Source organism: Enhydra lutris, unplaced genomic scaffold (assembly GCF_002288905.1).
Source record: "Enhydra lutris kenyoni isolate GAN:26980312 unplaced genomic scaffold, ASM228890v2 scaffoldscaffold21, whole genome shotgun sequence".
Taxonomy (NCBI): domain Eukaryota; kingdom Metazoa; phylum Chordata; class Mammalia; order Carnivora; family Mustelidae; genus Enhydra; species Enhydra lutris.
The window spans coordinates 71900853-71913786 of record NW_019154105.1 but is presented as its reverse complement, the minus strand read 5'-3'; the positions used below and the strand labels follow the sequence as shown (position 1 = coordinate 71913786).

At 40.3% G+C, this 12934-nt stretch overlaps 1 protein-coding gene across 1 annotated transcript in view; it reads right to left on the bottom strand.

The window, feature by feature from the left end:
• Window positions 1–12934, bottom strand: part of LOC111149194 (ring finger protein 150) — a 259632-nt gene that overhangs the window by 106076 nt on the left and 140622 nt on the right. The gene's annotated exons all lie outside the window — the stretch shown is intronic.

Below are 12934 nucleotides of genomic sequence, written 5' to 3'. Positions count from 1 at the left end.
GGCTCCATCCCAGGACCCTGAGATCGTGACCTGAGCCGAAGGCAGAGGCTTTAACCCACTGAGCCACCCAGGCTTCCCCATTGTCCCTATTGTTGATGATGCTGTGCAAGGCACAGCCTCCACGGGGAGTCTTCAGTACCGGTATGATACCAGCTCCAAAATGACCAACTCAACATGCCACCATGGCTGATCCTTGGACTAGAATATTGATTTCAGTTTCACCAGGGTAGGTTCTCTGGTATCACCCCAGTTCATGTTCACAAAGCTCTGGGTGAGCCCTCCTTCCATATGGAAATAGCCCATGACCTGGGGTCATTGCTAATTAAAGAGAACAAATTTGCAATTAAGATATTGCAGATTCAGGGCAAAATTAAACACCGCTGTAGCTGCTTCAAGTTGGCCTCATTCACGGCTGAGGTCAGTCTGCTGGATGGAACCAGCAGATTACCTTTGCTCAGAGGGATGCAAGCTCTTAGAGGCTACTTAGGGCTTTCACTTGACCTTGATCTCTATGCAAGTTTGCAATTCTAAATTCCTTGCTGGTATTCCACTGAATAAATACTTTAACAGCTAACTACATACAAAGGTATCTGTGTGTGCTACATCAATTACCTATTTTTTAAAAATTCCTAAAACTTTTGTATTGGCCCAACTGTAAAATCAGAAAGCCCAAGAGGATTTAGATTTGGCTGTTATTTCTGGGAATTACTGAGACTGATGGATTGAATTTCAATTTTGCAGAATTTACTGACAGTTTCGATGCTCCTTCTCTTTTCATGTTTACTTTGGCTAATGGCTGCTTGTGGTCTGAGGTTTTGTTGAGGGATTAAGGCTACTGACAGGTTTTGTCTCTACAGAAATATGATCTTCTGTGTATACTAGACTAGTCTGGCCTGGTGAGGCTCATCCCAGTGCTGTAGCTATTTTATAGGTAGTATATTCTAGTAGTGGTAGGATAATAATTTTTCATTTAATTTACTTCCTTATTTATATTTTTAAAACATGTCTACTCAGGACTCTAGAATTCGGTTTTTGTGGATGGGATTTTGGGGTTATTTACAAAAGATGTCATATGCTCAGACTTGCACACATTCCACAGTTTTCATTCCTAGTTCAGTCATTTTTATTATTTACTTTTATTGAAGCATGGTATTACCATACGACACAGCAATCTGATAGTTCAATGCCATACATGATGCTTTGCCCACCATGAGAAGGCTTTTACATTTTTTGGTAGTCAAATTTTATGAATATAATCCCTTATGGCTTCCGGTTTTGATTCTCTGCTTAGAAAGCTCTTTTTCACTCAAGAGGATAGCAAGACTCATCAAAAATTGCTTCTCAAAACACAGTTTTATGTTTTACATTTAAATCTTAACCCAAATACGATTTAGTAACAAAACAATATTTACTGCGCTCTTCCAATGTGATGGGCAGAGAGGAGACAGATAGGATGCAGTTGGTTTTCCCCCTAAATTCTCAGATATGATTGGATCAACTTTTGGACTTTGTTTTACAGTAAGGTTGGCCTTTCTTTCGCTGAACCCATTGCAGGCTGCTTTAGTTGTGTAACTTTTAACATCTTTATTCTCTGGCGGCCTGTCTTCACTCATTCTCCTGCATACACTTTTCCTACTCTCTGCTTATGCATTAAAGACCATAGAGCCTAACAGTGAAGAGTCAAAGCCCAGCTCTACACTTTAAAAACAGGCAACCAGGGGCTCTTGGGTGGCTCAATGGGTTAAGTGTCTGACTTTGGCTCAGGTCATGAACTCAGGGTCCTGGGATCAAGCCCGGTGGCGTCCAGCGCTGCGCGCAGTGGGGAGTCTGTTTGTCCCTCTGTCCCTCCTCCCACTCATGCTCTCCATCTCTCAAATAAATAAATAAAATCTTTATTTTTTTAATTTAAATTCGGTTAGCTAACATATAGTACATCATTAGTTTTTGATATAGTGTTCAACGATTCATTAGTTGTGTATAACAAAAATAAATAAATAAAAATAGGCAACCAAATTTTGGATATCCACAAAGTTTTAAATCACTCCTTATCCATTTTTAGGGACCTGAGAAAATACTTTCTGTTCCTGTAAGGCAAAGTTAAGTGACCATTTTAAAGCATTTAAACTTAAGTGCTTAGTCAACATTGCCGACATTGTTCGTACTATTGGTGTACCTTCACGATAGAAAACAGCCACTTGGAAGGAGAAACAGTAAAAGTGGCAATAGAGCAGTTCTATTCATCTAGACCTCAACTTTATTCATCTTTCTAGGGCTGATGATGGTTTAAAAAAAAAATGGATGGGATTCTTGGATATTTCTCCATATGCTTTAGGCTGTGGATTACTGTGGGCGGTAAAGGGTATGCATTTATCCCAACAGGAACAGTCATTAAGAATTTAGGTACAGGGGGCACCTGGGTGGCTCAGTGGGTTAAGCCTCTTCCTTCCACTCAGGTCATGATCTCAGGATTCTGGGATCGAGTCCTGCATTGGGCTCTCTGCACGGCAGGGAGCCTGCTTCCTCATTTCTCTCTCTCTGTTTGCCTCTCTGCCTACTTGTGATCTCTCTCTGTCAAATAAATAAAACCTTTAAAAAAAGAAAAAAAGAAGAAGAATTTAGGTACAGGGACACCTGGATGGTTCAGTTAAGCGGCTGCCTTCCGCTCAGATCATGATCCTGGAGTCTGAGGATTGAGTCCCGCATCACGCTCCCTGCTTGTCAGGGAGTCTGCTTCTCCTTCTGACTTCTCCCCTCTCATGCTCATGTTCTCTCTCTTGCCAAAACAAAACAAAACAAAACAAAACAAAACAAAACAAAACGTACGTAGGTTATCCAAAACCAGTACAATGAAGTGGATCTGGACGAATCATCTGATCAGTCTTATCAATGCACAAAATTCAGGGCAAAAGCTACCACACAAGGTCTCATATGTTCAAACGAGGCACGTGCACCAAGGTGAGTAATCAGATAACTCCCTGATCTTTGCTTCATTTTGAAATGCACAGCCACAGTATCAGGCAGAAGCCAGCAGCTTCTCCCCAGGTAAATGGTAGTGTAATTGCTTCTGCAGGTGTGTGGGAGGGAAGGAGTGAGAGAAGCAGGGGAGAGGAGGGGGAGAATGCACTGAAAACCTGAGTGCTCTCAGAGTTACAAGCTGCCCTGAGTATCTTATCTAGGACACACGGAAAGCTCTGAGACTCGGGGAAAGGGAAGTTAGCAGGTAGGCAATTTTTCGGGGGTAAAAGCTACAGAGGCTCTGCCTGGTATTTGGGAAATTCTGTGTTTACCATGATACCTACTCGCTCAAATATTGATTGCCTCTTTTGCAAAATTATGTCAGCCGACCATTTATTTCCCTCCCAAAGGTATTTCATACTTCTGAGTGATAGTTATTATATAATTATGGAGTATTCTGGAAAAGCTCTTCAGCCGGGCGAGACAATGTGTGCCCAGCGGACGTATGATCCAGCGGCCACATGGCAAGGGTGCTCTGGATTCTTAGTGCTCCCTTTCCCAGGACAGCATTCAATTACCATTATCTAATTTGGTATATGCAAATGGTAAAGGATCAAAACAGAAGTGCAGGAATCTAAAAAATGTTTAATAACCAGAAAATCCATGATTTGTAAATTCAAAACCAGGTTGTTTAAACACTGCATTAAGACAATGCCTAGGACACCAACAGAGTGTTAGACCCTGGACAGAGCTCCAGCCCCGTTCCTCCCTGCGCAGCTCAGAGAGTGGTACCATCTCTCCTAGGTTCGTGTGATCAAAAATCCTTCATCAGTTCTCTGTATCCTCTACAGAGGGCCTTTCAGAATTTAGGCAATAATAAGAAAAGGCTGCAGTATTTCCTTTGGAGATATTATTTATTTATTTACTTAATATCTTTATTTTATTTTTTTAGATTTTATTTATTATTTGACAGAGACACAGAGAGGGAACATAAGCAGGGGGAGTGGGAGAAGGAGAAGTAGCTTCCCGCCAAACAGAGAGCCAGATGTGGGGCTCAACCCCAGGACCCCAGGATCATGACCTGAACCGAAGGCAGACACCTAATGACTGAGCCACCCAGGTGCCCCTCCTTTTTTTTTTTTTTTTTTTTTTTTTAAAATAGCTCCTGATTATCACCTGTTCTTGTGACACAATGCATGGAAACTGATCTTAAAAACTATAAAGTATCATATAAATGTAGAGTATTACGGCTCAGGTCATGATCTCGAGGTCCTGGGATTGAGCCCAGTGATTTAACATTAGAAAATATATTAATACTTTTAATACATCAAAGACTGAAAGGAACAAAGTATATGATCATCTTGTGTGGCTAGCTATCCTTCAAGATCTGGTCTCTTTCTCACCTACAGTCTGAGTGTGTTAGCTAGGCACAGGCTGACCATGGAAAAGTGTTAGTCCCTGCCTCACTTGGCAGCTAGATGTGGCTACGTGATTAGTATTTGGCCACTGAGATGTGAATGGAGACGATGATTGCTACTGAGTATGTGCTCCCAGATTGTCTCCCCTTTTCCCTGATTTCGGCTAGAGAGATGTGGAGTGGCCAGCTTCTTAGAGAAGGAAGCCACACATTGAGGATAGAACCCATTCTTGATTCTTATTAAGAATAGTAGAAGGAAATCTCCTTATTGTGATAAAAGATCTACCAGAAGCAGCACATTAAATGGAGGACACATTAGGGGGAATAGTAGAAGGAAATTTCCTTAATGTGATAAAAGATCTACCAGAAGCAGCACATTAAATGGAGGACACATTAGGGGGTCCCCAATTCAAATGGTGAATAAGACCAAGAGGAGCCAACAGTTAAAGTAGAAGTGGTATCTGGCATAAAGAGACATAGAAACTAGAGTGTCAATACTGGAAAGGAAGAGTGTAAGCTGTCATTATTTCAGCAAATCACATGACCATCTAGAAAAGCCAAGATAATTTAGCTTTTGAAATTAGAAGAACGTTCACTCAATACAAGATTCGAAATCCACATCAAAAATGAAGGGCTTTCTATATCCCAGTAATATCTCACCAGAAAATGTAATGGAAAAAATGATCTATACATAACAGCAGCAGAAGTTACAAAATACCTAAGCAAACACTGGCCCCCTAAGAAAAAAACCGCAAAATACAGTTTCTCTGAAAGACATCAAAAATTTCTGAAGCAGCTTTCAATTTAACCCAAGGATTATTTAGTATTAGTATTATACATTATTTTCCAAACATATGTGATTTTTAAAGTTATCCATGTGTAATTATTATTTTATTATTTCATTATGGTCAAGGAACACAGCTCTTGATATTGTTCCTTAATCATCTAATACACTTTTGGGGGCTAAATGTTCTATTTGTCTCCAGAAACATTGTATTCAAAACTATTCTTTTGGCAGCGGGGCGGCGGGGGCGGGGGTGCCTGGGTGGCTCAGTTGTTGAGCATCTGCCTTCAGCTCAGATCATGATCCCAGGGTGCCCCGCATCAGGTTCCCTGCTTGGCAGGAAGCCTGCTTCTCCCTCTCCCACTCTGCCTGCTTGTGTTCCCTCTCTCACTGTCTCTCCTTCTGTCAAATAAATAAAAATCTTAAAAAAACAAACTATTCTTTGTTTGATATATACATCTCATTGATCAAGTTTATTAATTACATTCAGATTTTCCATATCTCTTATTTTTATCTGCTTGATTGCCTGAAAGGGGTTGTTAAAATGTCTCCTATAACTGTTGCTCTGTTTTTCCTCTGAAGTTCTGTCAGTCGCTGCTAGTTATTTTGAGTTTCTACGCTGAACTGCATGTACGCATTTGTGGTGGTTCTGTCTGCTTACACTACTGTTGCTGGCATAGGTCTGGGCTCATCAAGATTTTTGCTCTTTGTAACTTTTTGAAGTTATATTTGAGAATAGTCTTTGATGCTTTTAAATGTTACTGTGTCTGTTTATGAGTACTGTCAGTTAGTTTGGTAGCGCACTAGTGCCCCCTCAGCTGTGCTTTCTGTTAACAGGGAGTTGACCTCAGTCCAGAAGCCCCTGAGCCTCCTGATGTATCATCAAAACGTCCACGGTAGCCTAACACGACATCACAATGCCTACGTCATTCACCTCACTTCTCCTCACGCACACATTTTATCATCTCACACTGTCACAGAAGAAAGATGAGTACAGTACTAGAAGGTATTTTGAGAGAGAGAGAGAGACCACATTCACATGCTTTTTATTATGGTGTAGTGTTATAATTCCTCTATTTTTAGTTACTGTTGTTACCCTCTTACTGTGCCCAATTTCTAAATTAAGCTTTATTACAGTTATGTATAGGAAAACACATAGTGTATATAGGGTTTGGTACTATGCATGGTTTCATGTATCCCTGGGGGATCCTAGAATGTTCCCTGCAGATAAGGGGGAATTACTGTACACAAAGCCTTTCAATCTGAAGTATTTCATCCCTTTCTTAGTGTCTAAAATATCTGTCTTCATACTTTATGCAAATATTGCCTTTAATATTTTTTCTCTCCTGAGATCCCTATTATCCTGTTGGTGGCATTCATTCCGTTAGCTATATTTTTATACTTTTCCCTCTCACTCAAAAAACCTTCTATTTTGAAATGATTACAGACTAACAGTGGCAAATATTGTGCACAGAGGTCCCATGCACGCATCTCCCAACTTCCCCCAGTGGTGGCATGTCACATATTACAGTGCATTATCAAAACAGGAAATTCACTGGCATAATATAATTAACCAGATTACAGGACTTAGACTTCACCAGTTTGGGCATGTGCAGAGTTTTAAAAGGTCTTTGTGTAAAATTCCGCAACATTTTATCACACATGCGGAGTCATTCTTATCACTGCCACAATTAAAATATTGAAGTATTCCATCACCGAAAAGAACTGCCTCTCCCTTTCCTTTCCCTTCCCTAACCTCTGATGTCTACTTACCTATTCTCCATCTCTAGAACAGTATCTTCTAGAATGTTATATAAATGGAATCACATAGTATGTTACATTTTGATATTAGCTTTTTTCCCCCTTACTCAGCAAAATACCCTTAACATGAATCCAAGCTGTTGCATGTATCAGTAATTCATGCCTTTTTACTGATGAATGGCATTCTGTGTTATGGAATATTTAACCACAGGTTAGCTGTTTGTTCATTGTTGGACATATGGGTTATTTCCAGTTTGGGACTGTTAAGAATAAAGCTGCTAATCATTAGGGTAGAAATGTTTGTGTGAATCTAAGTTTTCATTTCTCCGGGATGAATGCCGAGGAGTGCGATTGCTAGGTTGTATGGTAGCTGCATGTTTAGTTTTTAAAAGAAATTGCCAAATTGCTTTCCAGAGTGGCTGTATCATTTTACATTCCCACTGGCAATGCGTGAGTGACCCAGTTTCTCAGCATCCTTGCCACTACTTGGAAATATCACTATTTTTTTTTTTTTTAATTTTAGCCCTTCTAATAGGTATATAGTGGTATTTCACTGTATCTTTTATAATTTCTCTTTATCTGTTCTGGCTGACTGTGGAAGAGTCTCTCAAGCTCATCTTGTAGCTCATGAATTTGTCTTTAGTTGTATCGTTTCTGTATTTTATCTCATTTATTGTGGTCTTTATTTAAACTTGAATTTTTCATTCTAAATATTTCCTTAAAAAAAAACAAAAACAAAAAACCCTCTAGCTCCTTTTTTTTTTTTTTTTTTTTTTTTTTAATAGCTTCCACTGTCTGGAAGCTTCTCTTACTGAATATTTGTGGTCCATCTTTTCAATCACTCTTTCTCAGCTGGTATCTGCCCACTTGGTACTTCCTTTAATACTGGTGGTTCTCCTCAGCTAGCTCATCAGCTCTGCCTGGGAGTTCCTATTTCTGTGGTGGAATCAGCGACTCTGCCCAGTCCTATTTTTCTGTGGAAAAACCAAGGCAGGGCTCCTCGTTCTGTTCTTCCAGGAGGTTAAGGAGAGGTATGGATTATCTCAGGTGGCCCCAAGAACATGCAGGGCTCCTCCCATTAGTCAGGCTGTCCGTAATTCTGCAGACTGCTCGCCCTCCTTTCAGGGGCCCTGGCCCCTTCACCTGAGGCACTGTTCAAGTCCAGGCCCCCCAGTCAGGAATTATCTCCCAGGTCCCTGTAGCTCTGCACATCATCTGATCCAACTCCCATTTCCCGCCTGCAGCCTCCTTCTCAAACCTCCTTCTACAACTCTTGGAGACTTGAGTCTCTCGTCAACCAAACACCCAGTAGTAGCTTCCATCTCTTCTTAGGATGATTCCTTTGCCTCTTGGCTTTGATTGATCTGGCTGCCTTACAGGGACACCAGTTTCTCTGCACTGTTGTGAAGGGGACAGGTGTTTTTAATTTATATTTATTTTTATTTAACCATACTGCACATACCTCAGAGCCAGAAGACAGTCTGGTCTGGCTCTGTTTTTCTCCTTCTACACTATTACTCCCAGCCCCTTCCCATCCTCCTTTGAAAGCCACTTGTCTTGGAGAGTCTCTCCACCCGCATTTCCAGTGAAGTCTCTCACGTCCCTGCCTTGTCTACCAATCTCCTGTTTATCTCTTTTATCACCCCTTTTAGCTTCTGGCTCGTAACATCCATCCTCCTCGGGCTACCATTTTAGTATTCACATGGATAAGCCGCCCGCTACTCTGGCTTGTCGGTTGTTCGCTCTTCTCTTCCCATTCATCTTCCTCTTTCTCTAGTCCTCCTCAAGACACATATTCTTACTTTGGGCCTGGTCACTACTAGGAAACCGCACCATCTCTGAAATCCCTATTTCAAAGTGTCACTTTCCTAATGCCCCTGACTCTTCTTCTAGCTCTCTTTGCACAGGTACATCCCCACCCTAGACCCTCCTACCCCCTACTATTTTCTTACTGACCATCAGCCCTCTCCTGGCTTCATTTCTGTCCTTACCCATCTATCCTAATCTCAGCATAGGTCACATGGTCCATCGTTATCAGAAATCCTCTAAAAATACTCTTAGCTACCTTCCTCTTCTATTTCTCCACAGAATGTGCCCGACAAGATGCACTATTCTATGCCTCCCCTTTATCACGGGAACACAGCTAAGAGAAAAACCTGATGAGTCATCTGTTTCCACTTCAAATTTGCTATCCCTTTCCACTAATGAACACCTCACACTGCCTCTCCTACTGGGTTCTGGACTCGCTCTCCCTTTGTCCAAATGATGACTTCAGATTTTTACATCTCTCCTCAAATCTCCTGTGCCTCTTCCCACCCATATTCTCAGTTAGTGATCTTACTGCAGGAGTCACTGAGAAAGAATACCCACCAGAGGGAAATCTCTTGTCCTGTTATTAAATGAGGTAATTCACAGTAAAGCACTTAAGCACCAGGCCTGCCATATAAAAACCATGATATAGATGTCAAGTTTTATTAGAATCATTACAGTTTTACCACTGCCAAATACACAAATGGGACTGTCCCACCCCATCCTCCTCTTAGCACAATCCCCTCTACTACAAAGGCCTAATCCTGTAAATGCAACTGTGCCCAACCAGTGACATCACTTGTCAGGTGTAGGCAGGGCACACAGGAATTTTATTTCACATTAGAGAAAAGCAAATGCCCCATTTTTCTGCTGATCTTAAACAGGAACATCTGGAAGGTTACATTGTGGCAGTATTCTTAGCACCCTAAAGGAAAAAGACCATGGATAGAGATGGGACAGACAGAGGACAGCCGAAAAAATCAAGGCAGAAATAATGTGATGACATGATCTGAGCCTTGATCAAGCCAGACCTGAAGACAGATGCCTTTGGGTTTCACCGTTATCTTGCTAAAGACAGTTTCGTTTGAGTGCTCTGCCCTTTGCTTCCATATGACATAACCAGGTAGGTGTGTGTGTGTGTGTGTGTGTGTACAAAAGAATCCAGGTCTTCTGAATCCCAAGCCACTGTCACTGAACCTCATTATATTTCCATGTGATTTTTGGGTGGTCTATAATTTTACTTTATCTGAATTCACATTAACATTCACCCTTAGTGTTTTCATTTGTGTACATATCAGAAAACATGTCCATATGAAGCATAATTATTACGTCTGCCTTGCATGTATGATTCCAAGGCCACCCTAAGCCATGAATGAGTGGTTGTTTCAAATGGCACCAGTGGGTTGTTGGCTCTTAGAGTCCAGAGACAGGTTAGTGCTATCCCATACCATGTACCTTTCCTGAAACCCATGTGTGACTACACTTGTTGGGGATAGGAAAGATGTTTTCTGGAATACAGTCTTAGTCTGAACTATAAAAATAGTTTTTGGAGGATAAAAACAAATTCACAGTAGGACTAATTAAGGAGTGTGAAATTTATCATTTGGGAACCAAGCAGAAAACTTGTAGTGCAAATCAACATACATGATTCCTCCAGAAGTCCCTCAAGCTCAAAATATTAAAGGTTCATCTGAGCTGTTGGCTAAAAACTGGTTGATCTAGGCGCCACTGCCCCCCACCCCCCGGGCTGCTTTGCTGAAAACCTGAAATATGTTAAACACTGGAGGTTACTGAAGTCCATTTTAATTATGCACCAGATCCTTTAAGTGGAGATTTACCATTATAGTCAGGCAGATGCTCAATAACAACCTACTTTCATGAGGCCAAAACATGTTTAAAGGAGACGCTAACAACAGCCAATTTTATTTTCTTTGGAACGGCTCTAGTAACTTAATTCACTGATGTCAGTTCCTCAGCTATACTTGAAATGATCAGTGACGCACACTTTTTAAAAAAGTCCTATCTTTTCCTGATTTACCAGTGTGTAGAATTTTCTATGAATCTGGGATAATTTTGTATGGGGAGTGATGAATATAATGTAAGGTATTTTATTTATAGCCCCACCTGTAGCATTTTCTTTGAACAGGTTCAGTAAATCAGACTCAAAAATAACTTACTTCCAGTATTTGTGAGAATTTTAAATGACTAAAAATGGTATCATGGAGCCCAGGCTGAAATAAAACAAATCACAGAATAATTCATCTGTATAATAATTCTGTTTTTATTAGAACAGATAATCTTGCTTAAAGAAATTTCTGCTTATATATAAAATGCTTTAAAATCTAATTCTAGCTTGGATAAAAACCAGTATACATGTAAGTCTCATTAAAAAGCAAACTGATGGAATCATAGGATAGGAGAGGATGAGAGACCAAAATTCTACAGCATTTCTCCCTTCCTAGTAATCTAATAGATGAAATTAAATAGCAGAGTCATTCACCATAACTTCTAGCTGGAAGTTTTACAACATCTTCAAGCTTTAGGTTCATGATCTCCAAAACTCTAATAGCAAACTTATCTAATCGGAAGGGGTGGGTGTGGATTAAATAAAATAATGCATATAAAGAACCCAGAAATAGGGGGTGCTCAATAAATAGAAGTTATTATCACAACACTTGTCTATCAGATAATTATTTAAAACATTCCAGACAGGGTAAACCTTGCATTGATACCACAGGAGACAGGACAGAGGTGGGAAGAGGCACACCAAACTTGGCTTCCAGCGTATACCCCCTGAATACTCCTGGGACCCCTCCAAACAGCTGGGGGCATGAGGCCATGCTGAGCAAGTTGCCATTTCTGCAACTTGACCTACAATTGATCAAAAAAAGGAAACTCTGAAGCAGATTATCAGGAAAGTAATCGTCAAAGAAAAAAAAATGAACATAACTGGGTTAGCAATTAATGGCATATATGATATTGCTGTTAAGGTAGTGAAAAATAAAAATTGTGTACCTTTTAGTTCCAAACAGTCACATAGTCAAAGAATGCATGGATTTATGTTTTGTTTTGCTTTGAACGACGGGGAAAATCACACCAATTATTCCCCAGTACACGATTTTTAACAATGCATGGCCAAGAACTTTGAATTACAATGAAAAAACCCACAATGTTAAGGATCTAAGGAGTTTGTAGACATTTATGGCAAACTGCTACGTGCCATTGCATAGAATTGGGAAATATACATGAAGAATTTCTTCTTATAATTCTTGCTTAATTGGCAGAAGCAACCTGGAATTCCCAATTCACTACAGAATTAGTAAATGTCTCATTCCTTGATTTATCTCAAAGTTTGTTTTTAGTAATCTCCAAAGTTATCTTTAGTAGTCTTTGAAAACTAAAAGCGAGAACTCTCTTTATTAAAAGTCCATATTGGAAAATCCCTTTCTTAAGAGCAATTAAAGTTTACTACTTTGGTTTCTAAGAGGAAGCTGGGAATCCCCACATAGTTTTTTCCCTGTGGTAAGATGACACGGACTACAAATTCAACAAATAATACTAAGGTCAGTTGAAAGGCCAACTATTAATAAACAGTGAGAAAATATAGCAATAGTGAGATAGAACTTGGTGATAAGCCTTGGTGCATAGCAAATGGGCTTCTCAAGGATCAGAGCTCAAACTCCAAAGAAGTAGAAAACACTGCATATCCCTTGGCCAGACCCACAGATTCTAGCAACAAGTTGTGATAAGCATTTGTATGAAATACTTTCAGACTAATATGTAAATGGATAAAGTCAATAAGCCTCCTTGGTATTTACACCTCCATTAATAGATAACAGGGCAAGGGGAACCCGGTACATTTTATTAGGCTCTCAGGTCTAGGAAGGGGAGAAGGGCTGGGCAGTTACATATGTATTTTGAAGAAGCGCCACAGATCTGAAATTTATCTCCCTGTTCTTTGCTCAATACATTCTACACTGTAAGTTAAGGGGTGTCTATCATAGATGCTGTCCATTACTTCCTCCCCCAGGTCCCCTGGTCCATACTAATTTAGTGCACATTGTCGTGACTTTCAACTGTCAGCTCTGCATTTCTTTGCCTAAATGGCTTCCCTTGCTTACCAAATATCACTCAGACTGTGTGTAGTCCAGAGAAAGGAGGAACTGCCACCACCAGAGAGCAGTCTTGAACTAATGGCTGAGGAAGTT